The sequence below is a fragment of the Paramisgurnus dabryanus genome, chromosome 10, assembly GCF_030506205.2.
Source record: "Paramisgurnus dabryanus chromosome 10, PD_genome_1.1, whole genome shotgun sequence".
NCBI classification, from domain to species: domain Eukaryota; kingdom Metazoa; phylum Chordata; class Actinopteri; order Cypriniformes; family Cobitidae; genus Paramisgurnus; species Paramisgurnus dabryanus.
In genome coordinates this window covers 35,126,435-35,144,435 of record NC_133346.1, presented here as the reverse complement: position 1 = coordinate 35,144,435, position 18,001 = coordinate 35,126,435, and positions in this window count along the sequence as shown.

The following is an 18,001-nucleotide window of genomic DNA, read 5'->3' as shown; positions in this document are numbered from 1 at the left end:
TGACCCAATTGACCAAGAAAACGGCGATTGTCACCGAAAAGCGACAAGTTTGCAGGTCTGTTATTAAAACAATTTATTAAAAACACTTAAAACAAATAGATAAAACTTAAACATTAATCTCTAGCGAAAGGGAATCATCATTTGGCCAAAGGAAAATAAATAAGGTCAAAATATTTGATAGAATAAAGCTAAAACAGAGCAAAACTGAAAACCCGAAGTGAACGGCCCTAGAAATTAATAAACTATAAACATAACTTAAAACGTGATCGAAACAGCGTAAGGTAACAAGAAACTAGATGAAATAAGGTCAAAATAGAATTAAATAATTATTATTAAATTTATAAACACGTTAACTCAAACCCGGAAGTAACCGCCGCGGAGTAAATAATTAATGATAAACGTAATTTAAATTATGATCTAAACGTCATAACGTCACGAGAAACTAAACGGAATAAGGTCAAAATTAAAAAAAATAATTATTACATCATTTATAAATATGTAAACACAAACCAGGAAGTAAACAGTGCCTTAAAACAATTAATTTCAACATAAAGACAACTTACTGAAACGTAACGTTGATCTCGAATGATGTAAATTAACTTTATTAGTTTGAGAAAAACAAGTAAAAATAAAACAACGACTTCAAAAGGTAAACGAATCCCATTGGCTACTGTACTCTCTACGTAGGACTTGACGGGAATTTCGGAAACCTCTATATATGCTCACAACAGCTGATTAATGACTCATATATCAACAGATGATCAATTTAATGAGTAAGTTTAATTCTGCTTTGATTTGATCATTTGAAACTTTTAAAAAGTGAAAGTGTCAATTGATTTTTTTAATTGGATATGTACAAAGTTGTAATACGAGCGCCGAAATGTCTCGTTAATGCACAGATCGTGATTTATTAAGTAATTATCTGTATTAACGTCACGTAAAGTCACAGTCCAGCGTCTGTGACGCACCTTTTAATACCAGGGCCTACCTATTGCTTTAAACATGAGTTGATTGATTTAACCTCTGACCTACGCTTGTCTTATGGAAAAAAACAGTAATATCTTGGTGTTGGTTGCATTATGCACACGTTTAGCTCTATCAATGTCACTTTACATTAAAGTTTACTGTATGAGACACGTGTTTACATTGTTTTAATGCCAAAAGCAGGCCTTGTAGTGCTACTGTAACCTCTGACCTGTGCTTTTTTAATCAATATGCTGTAATATCTTGGTGCTGGTTGCATTATGCACACGTTTAGCTCTATCAATGTCACTTTACATTAAAGTTTACTTTCTGAGACATGTGTTTACATTGTTTTAATGCAAAAAGCAGGCCTTGTAGTGCTACTGTAACCTCTGACCTATGCTTTTCTCATCAATATGCTGTAATATCTTGGTGCTGGTTGCATTACGCATACGTTTAGCTCTATTAAGGTCACGTGACATTACAGTTTACTGTCTGTGACTCGTGTTTTAATTGTTTTAAAGCAAACAGGACAGGTAGGCCATGCGATTTGACTTTAAAGAGTTAGTTCAACCAAAAATGAAAAGTCTGTTATTTGTTATTCATATCCTCTTTCTTTTGTGTCGTTTCAGAAAAATGTCTCCAGTGAAGTGCCCCTTCTGCCGCAAGACCCGGGCTAACATGAGGCAACACCTCTGGGTTTCCCACGACATCCTTAACCTCAGGGAAAGGCACTTTTGGGTCAGCTTTTCCCTGAGGAAGGTCACGAAGCCTTTCCGCCCGTGCCCTTTGTATGGCCGGTCGGTCAAATACATCCGGCCGCACTTCGCCCACTCCCACAAGGATCTGTCGGTGAGTGTCGACCGTTAAACTTTCTTTGTCAAAATGTCGATAGTCAAAATAGCTAGTAAATCTCTACAAACCGGTTTTTTTTTTGTGATGATCCGGCAAGGTCAAAATGATCGGTCAGGAATATACGACCGGGGTACGCCTTAACGTCTTAATCTAGGTGCGCTCTACGCGTGGTGCGAATTTGGTGAAGATCGGGGGAGGTCAAAATGATCCGTCAGGAATATACGACTAGGGTACGCCTTAACCTCTTAATCTAGGTGCGCTCTACGCCTGGTGCGAATTTGGTGAAGATCGGGTGAGTTCAAATGGAAGGTGGGGGGTCAATCCGCGCAACATATGGGCAAATGGACAAATAGTGAGTCCGTGTCATGGGGGGTGTCGGTCAGGTGCAGCTAACGGGCAAATGGACAAATAGTGGGTCAGTGTCTTGGGGGGGGGGTCAGGGTGCGGTCAGGGGGTCAATCCGCAAGAACAATGGGCTAATCGACAGATAGTGGGTCCGTGTCATGGGGGGGGGGTCGGGGGGGCGATCAGGTGGGGTCAGGGGTCAATCCGGACGAATAATGGGCAAATGGACGAATAGTGGGTCCGTGGACGTTTGGGGGGTCCCGGGGGGCGTGGCCGACCGTAATGGCCAATTGGACGGATAGTGGGTCCGTGGACGGGGGTAGAGTCTCCCCCCGGTGGCCGAGCGCCGAACAACATCGGAAACCCCTAAATTCCGTGGAAATCCAGGTCGGCCATCTTTTGGGGGAGGGGAGCGAAAACTGCGCCGACGCGACCGGCCGGCCACGCGGGGACCGTGGGCGGCGTCCGTTCGTCCGTGAAAAATTTTGGGGGCGCGGCGCGCGGCTGACAGTTTCCCCTTTCCACACGCCTCTATTTTAACCTAGGGATGTACCCCGGTCCTAACTTGGTGCTCTAGGGCGAGATTTGGCAACCTGGGCTACTGAACAAAAAATAACACATGTTGCATTAAATTCCCTTCTCAACACATTACGCAAACACAAATTAAACCTACCAAAGGACTCCAGAACATTGCTAGGAACTGTGCATTCCAACACGGAAACAAAGAAAAGGCTGGTGGCAAGTATTACCAATTTTGTGTCTAAAAGTCAATTGCAGGTGTGCCAAGTCAGAACACTGACAGTTTGAAGAGGATAAACAGTTTGGAGCTTCAGGTCAACACTGATGGATTGCCTCTATACGAGAGTTCAGCAACACAGTTCTGGGCCATTCTAGGTACAGTGCAACATTTTGTTAACAAGGAACCTGTGACAATAGGTTTATTTTGCAGAACTTGTAAAACTACCTCGCTGGATGACTATCTCCAAGAATTCATTTCAGAAATCAATGATTTAGCCAATGGTTTAAAGTTTGAATGAGTGAAGTTACGGTTACAGCTATCGTCCATGGTGTTTGATGCACCTGCACGGGCATTTCTGAAAAATGTTTAAGAGCATGCAGGCTATCATGGATGTAAAAATACACCCAATAAAGTCAGTCCCTGGAAAACAGAGTGACATTTCCAAGAAATGAAATGCCTTTAAGAACAGATGAGAGTTTCAGAAACAAGACAGATCCTGATCATCATCATGGGACCTCACCTCTTAAACAAACATCCTTGGATATGGTCTCTGGTTTCCCCCTCGATTACATGCACCTTGTGTGCATCCACTTTTGTCTAATGCTGGGTCCACTTAGTTGTAGGTTGTCTGAATTTCAATTAAACACAATAACAGAAAGGTTATAAATGCTCGGAGTGTGCCCATAGAATTTGCACGTAAACCAAGGTCACTGAGGGAAAGGTAGAAGGCAACAGAGTTCAGGCAGTTTTTATTGTATACTGGACCTGTCATGATGAAGGATATTCTGAGGACAGAAGTGTACAACAACTTCATGCTGCTCTTTGTGGGAATCTTCATCCTTAGTAACAACAGTTTGATTGAAGATTACTGTGATTATTATTTAAAACCATGTTTTTTATTAAACAAATCTAATTTACATGTACCTTTAACCCTGTATGAATTTACTACAACACTGAAATGGTAAAAATACACTATTAATATGAATAATATCAAATAAATATTTGTCCCCCAAATTTATGTCATTGGTGTTACCCTACCCAAAGCACTTTTATTTTAATACAATGTATCCGCTCTTTGAAATTTTTTATGGGTCAAGAGGTCAGTGAAAGAAGTGCAGTGGAGGAAGGCAAAATGTTTTTCAGATGTCTTACCTTATTTGTCTAAAATATCATGATATATCTAAGAATTTTGAGACAAGATTTTTTGGATGTCATTAGTGTTACACTTTTTTTTATAGCTGGGAGTATTAAGATCTTTACATAACAATACATTATACTGAATAAGTATGTGATTGTTACATCTCTGATGAAATAGCACATGGCTAATGGCAGCCATTTTGTTAAAATATAATTTTTTTTCTGTAAATTGTCATTGGTGTTACCATCATTGGTGTTACAGTCATTAGTGTTACTTCTCTAATGAGTACTTCCTAAGCACTATTCCTTTAATTGACCAACATAAAATCATATTTTATGTATTTATTTATTTATATTGTTAAACAGGAAAGGATTAAAACAATCGAGCCTGACTCAGTATAAAACTGGTTTTCAGCAGGTTCCTGCTCTGCAGAACATAAATACCACACAGACAACAAACTCCAAAACAAAACAACAATCATACAAACACACAGACTAAGAGAGGGAGAATTAGGGGAAGATCATAGAATCACATCAGTGATCACAGATGTACCTGTCCATCAGGTGGCGAGCATATGTTCTTTTAAATAGTCTCAGTGATGTTATGGTCCTGATATACTGTGGGATCTCATTCCAGGCTTTGGTGAGTACATGAAAAAAAGATCTCTGTCCATAGCTGTTCCTAAAAGCCGGTAAAGGCAAAAGTCCATTTGTGACAGATCTGGTGATACGTTCAGACCTTGAGCTGGGTTTTGGAACCAACGCAGTAAGTGCTACTGAAGTGTATCCATTTAAAATTTGATTATACAGGTTTATCCCATGGCTTATTGTATAGTTCTGAAATGTCAAAGCATTAGACAGGGATAATGCAGAACAATGGTGAGTCCAGCCTGGTAGCTTATTGTGGATCTTATAAGCTCTATTATAGTCTTATTACTGGTTCAAGGATCTCATTTGCTGTAAGTGACCAAACAGGCAAACAATACGACAGAGTGGACATAATGATGGCATGAAGATATGTTTTCGAGACTGAAAGAGACAAATATGGTCTAAAGCCCTATTCGGAAGGGATTAGTTTTACAGGGGGACCTCTGAGAAAACCGTGCTCCTCAGAGGTCCTCTGTGTATTTAATCCCGTCCGAATCGGCCATGTCTGTGTTTTTCTCTGACGACCTCCGTAAGAATTCCAGAGCAATTTACCTACTGTTTTTCGCCGAACTCAGAGGTCCTCTGAGAAATTTAATCCCGTCCGGATGCAAATGTCTGTGTTTGCTCGCAATATCTTTTGAAAACGCGGTTCATTTCATGTTTTGGCCAACGTGATCTGCCGTAAGGTCTTATTTCCTGAGTCCTCTTCATTCAGATATGGATGTTTTAACGCATTCGGCAAAATAAAATAATTAAATCAAGACGAGCTGAATGTCAAACACTGTTAAGACTGGCCACTGTAATATCATTAACGTTATAAGAAACTTCGTTCAAAGTTCTTCAACTCCGGAATGGTAATGTTAATTAATAAAGATAATACATTGTTATTAATCATTATTTCTTCATTTCTTTGGGTTTATTATAAGCAGACAGTTATATAAAACACGTAGGCTAACGTAACTTTAGTAGGATTTGTAAATTTTATTTTGATTTGTTAAAATTAAATTAATAAATTACATTCTGTCATAATTTTACATTTAAAGCAAAATATTAAACATTACAAACACGCGTATCCAGAGCACGTGCTCTTCTGCAACGCCCAAATTCATGAAACAGACACTCCCATCTCTGGAATAGCCTGCATCATTTTAATCCCGTCCGAATCGGTACATAAAAACACAGACGTCCTGGGGGACACGTTGAAACTCAAACGTTGTTTGGAAAACTAATCCCGTCCGAATAGTGCTTAATTTTACTGTAAACAAATAACTTTTGATTTAACTTTCTGATTAGAATTTGTACATGCTCACAATAAGTGAGATGTGAGTAAAGAGAGACTCCCAGATATTTGTACGTGGATACAACTGCAAGCTTTTGATTAGAAAATGTAATGGGATTGGCTATAGATAGCTTTCTCCTAGACAAATAAAAATACATACATTCTGTTTTCTTGATATTAAGTGTTAAATGGTTATCTTGCAGCCAGTTATGTAAATGCTGCAAATCTATGTTAAGTTTATGATTAATTGTCTCAATGTTTGGACCAGACAGAAAAATAACAGTATCATCAGCATATAACAAAGAAGTGGAAAAATTAAGCACATGAGGAAGATCATTAACATACATAAGAAAAAGTAAAGGACCTAAAATGCTGCCCTGTGGAAGTCCCATAGAACACGCTCTTGGCTGTGATGTTACTGAGCCGATTTTTACAGTCTGAGATCTATCACTTAAGTATGATGTAAACATGTCTATTGCAGAAGAGGACAAATGAAAAGATAAAAGTTTATTTAACAAAATGTGATGGTAACTGTATCAAAAGCTTTTCGACAATCTATATCAGTGACCTGACCCTTGTTTAAAGACGCACGTATCTGCTCAGTAAAAAGCAGCAGAGCAGACGTAGTTGACCCCACGGGTCCAAAGCCATGCTGGCAATCAATAAGCAGGTTATTGTTTTCAAGATAAAAAAAACAAAAAAAGATGGAAAATGTTATGAAAGTTTATAAGTTTTATCATATTCGTTATCTATTATTATATTCTAATTGTGTTATGGGTGTTACATTGTGTCATTGGTGTTACATTGTGTCATTAGTGTTAAACCAAGTTTTGGTGTTATGAATGTATTTTCTTGTACTTTCTAGTAATATTTTGTTGTTGATATGGGATGAAAGACATTGTTGATATTTCAGTCTTTGCATCAAAGCCTTTTTGGTTGAATATTTTTCTTTTTGTAGGTTTTAAAGAAAAAGTCAAAATGAGAATCAAATAATTTCATACAATGCTGGGTAAAGATGAATAATTAAATAAAACAAATATTAATAATCAATTATTTTTCTTGCTGTTATCATTCCTCTACTCAATTTTTAACTAAATAGACAAGCTGTAATGAGAAAAAATATTTAGTATCAACATTAATGTTGTTTAATCACAGGTAACACCAATGACAAATAAATGACTCATGGATTCTTTATTAAAATGTATTAAAAAGTTAAAAATAGATTAAGCTCCCCGTTTTGCGGATTCATAGATTTCACAAGTTAATTAATGCTATTAAAGAAGTTTTGGGTATGTTGAAAGAAGTTCATTTAAGCATTTTACATAATTTTACATCACCCGAATTCCACCTTTTCTGTAGAATGACCTGTATGGTCCACAATTCCTGTCGTACAATGCACACTGCCTTGTACACATTGCAGATGACCCAAAACAGCATGGCTTCAGTGCTTTCAAGTACGAGAATCATCTGAACAAACTGAAAAGACTACGGAGAAAACCAACATGCCCTCTGAGTCAAATAGTTAGAAGATTTTCGGAAATGCAAAGAAGCGTAAGAGACACTCATAAAAACAGGCCACATCTGCTCAAAAAACAGCATGCAACTGATCCTCTGCCTCCAACTTTTTATAATGCAACACAATACAAGGAGTTAAGAACAAGCCCTTACACCCAAAAGCTGGATCAGGCAAACAGTCATTTATACATCAGTGGGAAAGTTGCTAAGCTGCAAAACATAATTTCATTCAGAAATGAAATTTATGTAGCCTACAGTACCTTCAATCACCAGGATTTTTTTTTTTCATATCCCCTACCATCTTCCACTCTTGGCATCTATTTATTTGACAACCTTTCAACAACAGTTGACATCTCCAAGTTTGAGGAAATAGAGGGCAAAATTTTCCTCGTACCAAACCACCATTATATTGTTGCAATGCAATTTTTGCATAAAAAGGAATTCTTCAACTTTGCTTTTTGTATTATAGTTTACATTTAAATTACATAGTTTGCTTCTGAATTAAACAGATAACAATGTATAAAAACAATCAACAGATTACATAGTTTGCTACATAGTTTGCCTCGGAATTACATGGTTAAATATTCATCCAATCAATCAACGACACGGTTTCGGGCTGGCAGCTTTACAACAAAAAATGTACCAAATTGTGGAAATTGAGGAAGATGGGACAACTGGACCAGATGCAAAGTTATGCAGATGGCTATTCTTGGTCGCCATCATATAAAGACATTGATAGGATCCTGAAGTGTGTTTGAGTAATGGAGTCATCACAGCCAGATAAAGGGTGGACACAACATAAAGCACAAATTCTGCACGAATCAGGTGAGAGGAGTAAATAATATTGTAAATTAAACATGACCTTGCCCAGAGTTAAACAAAAATAAAACAATATCTCTATTTAATTTTTCATCATCTTTGTCAATTTTTTTTGCATTGCTTTTAATCAATGTGCAAAAAAGAAACATTACCTGCATTTAATTTTCCAGCATTTTTTCAGCATGTTGCTAGCAATTGGAGAAAGGCCAGCAACACACCAGACATTAATTTGGAATCTTAAATACCTGAAAAAAAGATTACACAAATAAGTTCCAACAAAAGAAAATGATAAAAGACATGGTTTAACATGAAAACTGCTGTAATTTACCTTAGTTTCAAACATTCAATTGTATTGATTACATACAGGCCAGCTGACAGTCTTGCCTGGGCCAAGATAATCTTAGAGGTCTCAATTAATGCGACTGAGGGTAGACCGACGAGCAGGGTGTCGTCATGAGTCATTTTGTACCCACCACTAGTTTTAACTTCCATCCATAATAATTTGACTTTTGGTTATTTTTTTGACTGTTTTCAGTGGTTATGAGGTGCAATTACGAGAGAGAAATTTGGTAATCATTGTCCGACCTTACAAAAATCCATTATAATATTACTTTTTTATATTCGCACCCTGCCGACGAGTCTCGACCTTTCTACACCCCTCGGGTCGGGTTTCGGGCCAATTTTAACGTCACAGCTGATACGCGGGCGGACCTCGGGCATATTTAGGCTTCTCCATCTTTTTATATTTTTCAATTTAATTAAAATAACCTTTTGACAGACGATGATTGCAAAACAAACATAGTAAGACTTTTAACCTATGGCACGAGTCCGCTATAAGCACAGCCAGCCACACATTTACAATGCAGCTGTTGCGTATTTAACAGCATGACTTTCAGCGCACCAGGAAAAAAATATTAATGGAGGACTAGATTAAAACCTTGAATACTGCTCATAATCTATGCAAACAGCATCCAAGACATAATCTATAATATATATATATATATATATATATATATATATATATATATATATATATCAGGGCTCTGAACCGGTTCAAGGAACGAAAACCGGAAACGAACGAAATTTTAACAGGAACAAAAACGAAAACAAAATCAATTGTAATTGTTCTGAACAGAAACGTTTATTTAAAATTACCATTAACCGGTTAATAACGTTATTTTATCGTTTTCTTTAATATTGTACTTTATCAGTGACCAATCATGAATTGAACAGTACAACATGTGACTTTGACGCATCAAGCTTGAGTGACTTTGACACATAGCGTGAGTGAAATGCCAGAGCCGCATTCATCGAGTCTCCGGCCCGATAGCATTTGTCTTAAATAACCTCAAAGCTACCCATCAAATGTTCAGAGGTATGTTTAAGTTAAAACTTGCTTGGAAATATGAAGATGCAAACTGTAACTCAAAAAAGCCAGGGGACTTATACCACTGTCAATTACTTTTTAGATGGGTCGCCACCAAGAAATTCCTTTTCGTTATTATTTTTCTTACGACAAGCTGTCTTAACAAGTCTGTCTGCAATATTGAAGGATGTGGGGAAGGGGTACAGTAGCCGGGAATCACTGAGGTAACTTACAGAGGCACATTTAACGTAAACATCCAGCAGAGTATGCTGCGGTTTCAACCAGTAAAAGACCGGCATAAAACGGGTTTGTTTTTTTCAGCTGTTTATACTTAAAATTAATGCAGGTATTTCTTTTGTGGTTTTAACAATTAATGAAATGTTGAAGTTTAGTTATATCATGTGTTATGTTATTATTTATGTTACAAAATTAGTCTGTATGCATGCATTTGTTAAAGTATAGACTGAATTAAAATAACGTTATTAACCGGTATTTTTTCAAAGTAAACCGTTTTCGGAACGTAAATGTTCAATGAGGAACGCAAAAACGGAAACGTTAAAATATCGATTCTGCTCGGAGTGAAACGATTGATAATTTTTTTTGTTTTTAAGCCCTGATATATATATATATATATATATATATATATATATATATATATATATATATATATATATATATATATATGCATAGCGAAGTTGTAAGAAAAGGCAGGTTGCATGTTTATTCGGTTTCATGTTTATTTTGTTTTGTTTTGTAGCTATAGCCCTGCCTCCGCTTTTTAAAAATAGTGTGTGTTGATAATAAACGTTTAAACTAACACTGTTATATGCTGAAAATATATATTTTATATAGTTGTTATTATAGGCAAGTGAAGTGTTGATTTGAGAGTTCAATTCATCAAACATGTCGTCAACTTGTTGTCGGCTGCGAACCGCTTGTTGGTTATCATAAAAAAACTTTAACAAACAAAAATACTTTAAAATGTAAATAAAAAAAGAAATATAACTATTTTGCCATTTAAAACAAATCTGCACTGCTTTAATTGCTGCAAGAGTAGTACAGCTGTGTAAGGAATCTGTGTAAGGAGTTATTTTTTGCTATTTCTGCGGATTTCTTAAAAATAGAAAAATGTAAAATGTTTTAAAACAATCTGAGAGAATGTGCGCTGTGACTGTTACAAAACAATAAAATATTTTATAATGACATTTTATTAAAGGATTACCCTGAATTAAACTGGACCAACATGAACCAACAGATAATGGATAATGTGCTTTCACGACCATAGAGTTATATAAAATACATAATTACTGTCTACAGTGTAACAGTAAAAAGAAAAGGCTTCTTAAAATAAATGTAGCCTATATCAAGATAATTTCATCTGTTTAACAACACAATGTATATTTATCTTGTAAATGGATTTAAAATAATAAGTAATTGTCGCATCACTTAGCAATAGAGAAGATAGAGATCTCATTATCTTCTCCGCTTTAAGTTTTATTTCAAATTCAAGTTTTACATTTTAAATATTAAATAGTTTGTGCTTTCTCTCATAAAAACTTCACAGCAAACAGCACAGACTTTTCAAACTATTCACAAACACACGCGATGCAGTGACTGCGGTAACAGATCTATATTTTCTTCTTTAATTTTATTTTCTGAGCACCAGACTTGTGCTGAGCCTGACCGGACATTTTGAGCGTTATGAACTTCAAATCAAATGAATCAATTATTTTCTTTATTTTTTTAACAATTATTCCATAGGTTCCAGTTCTGGGCCCCCCTCTGCCCCCCCACCCTGGGCACGGAAAACAGACCCGTTTGTCCCCTCCTGTCGGCGGGTGTGATTACATATACACTTCCTACATAGCAAATAGCGGGCAATGAAAATTGTGTGCAGTTTCCTAGAAGGAAAACCTTATCCGATTACATGTGTTCCTCAGATGACGAGCAAGAGGTACAAGAACCTCAAAAAAAAGAAAAATGACACACAAAGGAAGTGTTGCACCCGCACCAAAACCTCCAGCATTACCTAACCGCACCAAGATAAAAGATAATAGAAATTAAATAATGTATTAGTGCTAAAATAATTAATGCATTAAAGGCCCACTGAAGTGCCTTGGGACATGCAGCATTATTTGATGTGGTGACGTCAGTTTAAATGAAACAGGAAGTCAACACAGAACTATTAAGAAGACCTTTTTTAAATTAGCCAATAACATTTCATTATGACCTTTCCAGCAAAGCCAAATTTAGCCATTTGTGAGCGCAACAGCTGTTTTAAAATAAAATCTTTTAAAATAAAATCTTTAAAGAGTCCCAATGTAGATACAATATAGTGTGTATGCAGAGATGTCTGTCTTGTCTGCTACACGTCATTGCTGTTTGTAATGTTAAGGCTGTCTAAACGTTTGTGATGTATGTTCCCCTTCCCACAGTTTTTAGCAATGACTATGTTTACATGCTGTAAATATTCGGGTTATGGTCAGGTTAAGGTCGGGTTTCGGGTTTCTGAAACATTCGGAATAACCCGTTTACATGCGTGAGCAGAGAGAGTTACCCCTGTATACATGGACTTGGCAATACCCCGATGTAAACGGTGGTTAAACGGTAAATGCGGTGATTTTGTGTGGCTCACTAGTGCGCTATGCGGTTTTACCAGCTTCATTAAATTTAATGAAATTAAAATTAGACAGTATTTATGCACCTATAAATTTACAAAACGAATGCAATAGCCTACAGAAGGCAATGAATATTTATTCATGGCATTTTCAATAATATATTAGTAGATAAATTAACATCTATAAAGTATAAAAACGAATAAATCATTATTTTGGCTAAATTAAGCTGGATAGATCATTTTTAGTCAGACTAATTTGTCATCCTTTCAGATCAAACTTATATTCTATCAATAACAACTTACATTATATCCTGAGTGTTACTTGGTCAAAAATATGTAGAAATATAGCCTATGCGAGTAAAAAATTACAGAATAAAAATGTTTAGCTCACGCGGATCGAACGAAAAGCCGTTAATTAACGGACTCTCTAGAGGACGTGCAGAAACAGTCGAGTCGGCAGATGATCATCAATGTTTATAATGTTTTACGCAGATACTGTTGATGAAAAACTTTATATCTTAATGTCCAGGTAAGAGTCAAGTGTTCAGTCAGTTAATACTAATAAAACCACCTGCGTTATTGGCTGCAGCTTCCTTATCCACGGAGCGAACGCATATACAAAGAAAGAACCTATAAAGGTTTTTATTTTAAGTGGTTTTAATGCTGTAAGCAATCAGTTATATTATGGCGTTTTGTATTTGTGTTGATCAGTTAGATTAAAGTAATTTTAATCTTAGATACTGCGTCTAGATGCAGACGACGGTACAGTTATTCTGTCATCTTTCACTTTTTTCACACATTCACTGTATGATTTAACGAAATATGAATGGCATAGATTTACATTTTGAATTGAAATTCACAAAAAACAAGTTACTCTCTTAACTATTGACATCTATTTGGTATTTATTTTACATGTATGATGTGAAAAACAAGAAGGGCATAGCTATATATGGTGCTGTGCTGTATCTCGCCATGCTTACCTCTACTCCCTGCCGGTTTTCTGGCGCATACAAGAAGTTCCTCTAATCAAAAGACCAAGATTCCTTGCGAATAGAACATGCGCAGTACAAAAATCTATGTTCCTTTTGATGGGGACATGCCGATATGCGTTTACATGACCAAAATTTCGGGTTAGAAAAGGGGTAACCCAGGGCTAATATTCGGGATTTTAAAAACAGGAATATGAGCATGTTAGTGTTTTTGCCGGTGTTTACATGGACGTGCGGGACCGGGTTATTGCTAATATTCCGGATTTGAAGGGGTTATTGGCTGCATGTAAACGTAGTGAATGATTCCTGAATATGATCCACTCTGTGTTATTGCCCTAGATTGGGACACACCCGGTATGTGTGTGCATAGTTGCAGTTCACGTGACACTTCTGTGATATCAACCTTCATTTACCCCAGTGGAAAGCATATATCTGGGAGGGATATTTAAGCATCTAGAAAGCATTTTGACAGGACATAAAAATTTGATGAGAAGCTGAAGGATGGGATGACGTTATAAAAAAACTAGACTTTTTTATGCTAGTATCTTTAGTTATGCAAATTTTGCCATTATTTGCAACCATTCCAGTGCATATCCTTTAACCTACCATATTAGTACTAAATGTCCTAAAGGGGCATAAACCCTTTTGTTGTTGTTGCCGTTCTTATTAGGGGTCATGTCCATAAAGGGGTCAAAACCCCACTGTATCCAGTAGTGTTCTTGTTCTTCTTTTGCCATAAAAAATCCATGGCAGCCCATAGAACTGTCTGTTAAAAAGTTATGCAACTAAGCACACAGAAGATAGTCTGAAGTGTTACTGTGAATACTCATATACCTATTGAGATAGATGTTTGGTTGATTGACACAGAATGCACATGGGCGGTTTTCAAACAGTGCTTATTCTAGCAGCAGACCAAAATGCATGTTTGAGCTGGCTTAATTTAAAAACACCTTACACTGAGTTCTTAACACATATTATGCAGAGTTTAGAATGCATGATTTTAGCCCTAATTTTGACTCGCCGACACGCTTTGAAAAATCACAGACAAATGCCCGAAAGGTACTGATCATAATATCAGCAAGCATGGCTTTGGTTTTATTTTTCTTGTAATTGCTGCAAATGAGCACACATGCAATTTGTATGGCAAGCTTCTTGCGGGCTACCAATGTTAATAATAATCCCAGTCTCACGTGAGTGGTCTTGCACACGTAACCTTGCTTTTTTCCTTGTCAATGCCTGCGTGCGTTTGGTCGCGACGTAGTTTGCGGACCGGGACAAAGTTGTCGGCGATTCTTCCAATGGTAAAGTCATGTAGTGTGGAACCCTTTGTCGCCGAACCATCATTCCGAGTGAAAACAGCAGTAACTGAACGCTACCCCAGATAGTCATGCAGTGTTAAAAGATCTGTGACCCGACTACTTTAAAAACCATGCAGTCTGAACTCGGCAATAGTGTGGGGAAACTGCCTCTTTATGAAATAAGTTAGCATTTGAGTTCATAACCGTGTAGAAAACAAAAGCACAATTTCTATTTTATCAGATGCACAACCTCCTGTCAACACATTCAGCAAATTCAAGTCCAAATTTTCTATATTATCTTTTATTATTTCACATACCAAAATCTACAAATGTTTAAAGTTACACTAAGTAACCAAGCATAAACCTGCAGCACTACAGTTGACATTGGGTTTTTCTTTAATGTGAATAAATCTAAAGGTTAGAGATAAACTAGTAAATCTGTAATGCTCTTAAAAAAAAGTGTCAGTAATGACCTCCTAGCTGTTGACAGCATTTCTCAATCAGCAAAATTGGATAAGAAAAGACCAACAGCAGTCTGGAGGTGTTGAAAAAGTTTTAAAGGTATTTTTTTCAGGCTTGAGGTGAATTATGAATGTGGTTATAAATTCACTAATTGTGCATCCAGCCTGAATCCTGAAAGTATAGCTGGCCAAAAAAATACTTGTTCCTTCAGTACCTAGACCTCCAAAAAAACATTGGCAATGTCTAAATTGCTAAAATTAGTTTAAGTTAAAAGCAGAAATTAAGAAAAAAAAGTTACATACTTTTAGTGAATAGACGTAGTGATTAGACTTTTAGTGATTAGAAAATAACTAATGTTATAAATGATACCATTAAATAGAAAAAGATTGTTTATTAATGGTTTTCAATGCAAGGGTGCTGCCATCTTGCAATACCGCAGCATGTGAAATCACGGAGTTGGTTATACTGAATTAGCTTAAAGGATACAAATGGCAAAGAGACGGATAGGTCACATTTTGTCACATGACATTAAAACATTGCAAGTTCACATAAAGTTGAAATTCTTGCGATAAAAGCATAAAGTTGATTTTGTAGCAAAAACTTTAAAAGTGTTTGAATTATACTGTTCTGTCTTTTACTTCACTTTTTTGTTTAGGTTTCTATTAATGTTTCAAAATGCATATAAAGTCTAAGGCACATTGTGTTTGACTGTTAATCATTATCTGGTGCGATTTTAGCTGTCGTTGGAGCTCGCATGCCTTTTTTTTTTCTCGAGAGTAAATCGTTGATGCTTCTATTCCTCACGTGTGAGAGGAATTATGAGCCGAGCAGGTTACGATCACCTCACTACCTCCCGGTAATTTTAAAACATGTCAAAAAAGTTTGAAAGCTGTCAGAATAAATTTGCAGTGTTGGTGCGAGTGAACGAGACAATTTGGCGGGGCACCTTATGCCTGGCTCACACTACAGGATAATCGGGCCGAATTTACCCCAATTTCCCCCTCCCGAGAATCCTAGAGAAAATCGGGCAATGGACCTCGATCGGCTCTGGAGTTCGGCCCAGAGTATCCTGTAATGTGAGACGTTTAAAAATCTAAACTTACACCTTCCGATATGCTCTCAAGCAAATCGGGGCCGCCCCGATCTTATCAAACATGTTTGATATTAAGGATTTTAAATCCGGAAAATTACGTCAGTACTTTCACAATAATCATTGAGAGACGGAGATGATTGACAGCTTTCGGGCCTGCGAATTAAGCTGCTGTACGGGTAGACAGCGCAGCCGGAGAAACAGTTTGTGAAAGTCAAGTGTTTCATTCTACTTTCTTTCCGCCACAACTGTAGCTCGTTGGGGCAGACAGACTATTAAAATATAGAAATTAATTCCTTGCTTGATTTACGTTGTTCACTCTTTCTGTGTATAGAGGAAATTTAATAAAATAAATAGGCATACACGAAATAAGTAACCAAACGAATTTAAAATGATATGACGATTTTCAGTTCTTTTTTGTGACGCGCTCCACAAATGCACAGAAACTGATTGCTGAAACACCGCTCACTTGAGAATCTGATGCGCATCATATCCACACTTACAACATTTCACATTAAATGACATTTGTCCAAAACCATTGGTAATGTAAATACTGAATTTAACACTAGACTGCAAGATAGAATAGAATAGAAACTTTACTGTCATTATAAAAATATAATGTAATTTGTTTAGAAGCTCTCAAAGACAAGCAGCCTCAGAAGAATAAATAACAAAAATAGAATCCACATAGTATATAGCTACAAAATAATATTACTGCAGAGTAGTATATATACAGTAGCCTAGAAATCTAGACGCACCCTAGCGGCCGCAAAATATATTTGCTGCCAGGGTTTAGTCTAGGCACTCACAATACACTTAACCGGTCCAAAAACCAAAATTTGGTCAGGCCAATCACATCGTGTGTAGCGTCTGTGGGGCGGGCTTAACATGATGACGACAGAGCTGCAACGGTTCCTACTTGAAAACAGAGAATGGCTGCTGCTGCTGGCGAACAGCTATCTTTTGAAGTGGCTTTGGCCGCGACTCTGGAGGACTTAGACTTATGTTTTTCTTTGAGAGAAGAGCAAATAAACCCTACTGAAGTCCTTTTTAAGCAAGAAAGATGTGTTTGGAGTTTTGCCGCCTGGTTACGGTAACTACGTCACCTTCTTCGTTGCTCTGATACGTCATAGCGCTATCCTATTGCGTGCAGAGGCATTTTGAGGGACAACCTTATATCCCGCCCCTTGCATTGAGCCGTTTGTCTGAAGAGTTGCCAGACCTTACATCTTGATGTAGGTCTGGCTAACCAGGCTATATATACAGTGGAATTAAATAATGCAATCAACAGTGCAAAATCAAGTTTAACCATGCATCAGTCATTTAGCAGCAACGCTTATAAACCTACAATAATATTCATGTTAGGAAGAAACAGGAAAACAAAGCATTAAGAGAAATAGCCTACATCATAATAATAACTCTTAAATGTGCAAAAAATCGTGATATATAGGCTAGCCAATTATATTTAAAATATTATTTTAAATAGATGTATTTAAATTTAAATAAATCTTGCATGAGGATTAGACTTGAGTTGGTGCTAGATTCTGCACACACAGCTACAGTATGCATTCAAACACTGCCTGCATAACACAAGCTAAAAACGTATTATGATCGTTGCCATAAACAAGAGCTGAGGAGAACTCACCTAGGTTTCAAATAGAAAGCTGCTAACAAATGTAAATATTTAAAAAGAAATCCTAATAAATGTGTCATTATCTTCATTCCTTTATATACTTTTCTCCTGAGGTGACGTGAAGTGCAAGATAATCTTAATAATATCTTGTAGTGTGTGATGCACTAGGATGTTTAAATCCTGTAGTGTGATCATGTTTAAGATTTGAGAAAGAATATCTAACAAGATTCTCCTTATGTGTGTGCT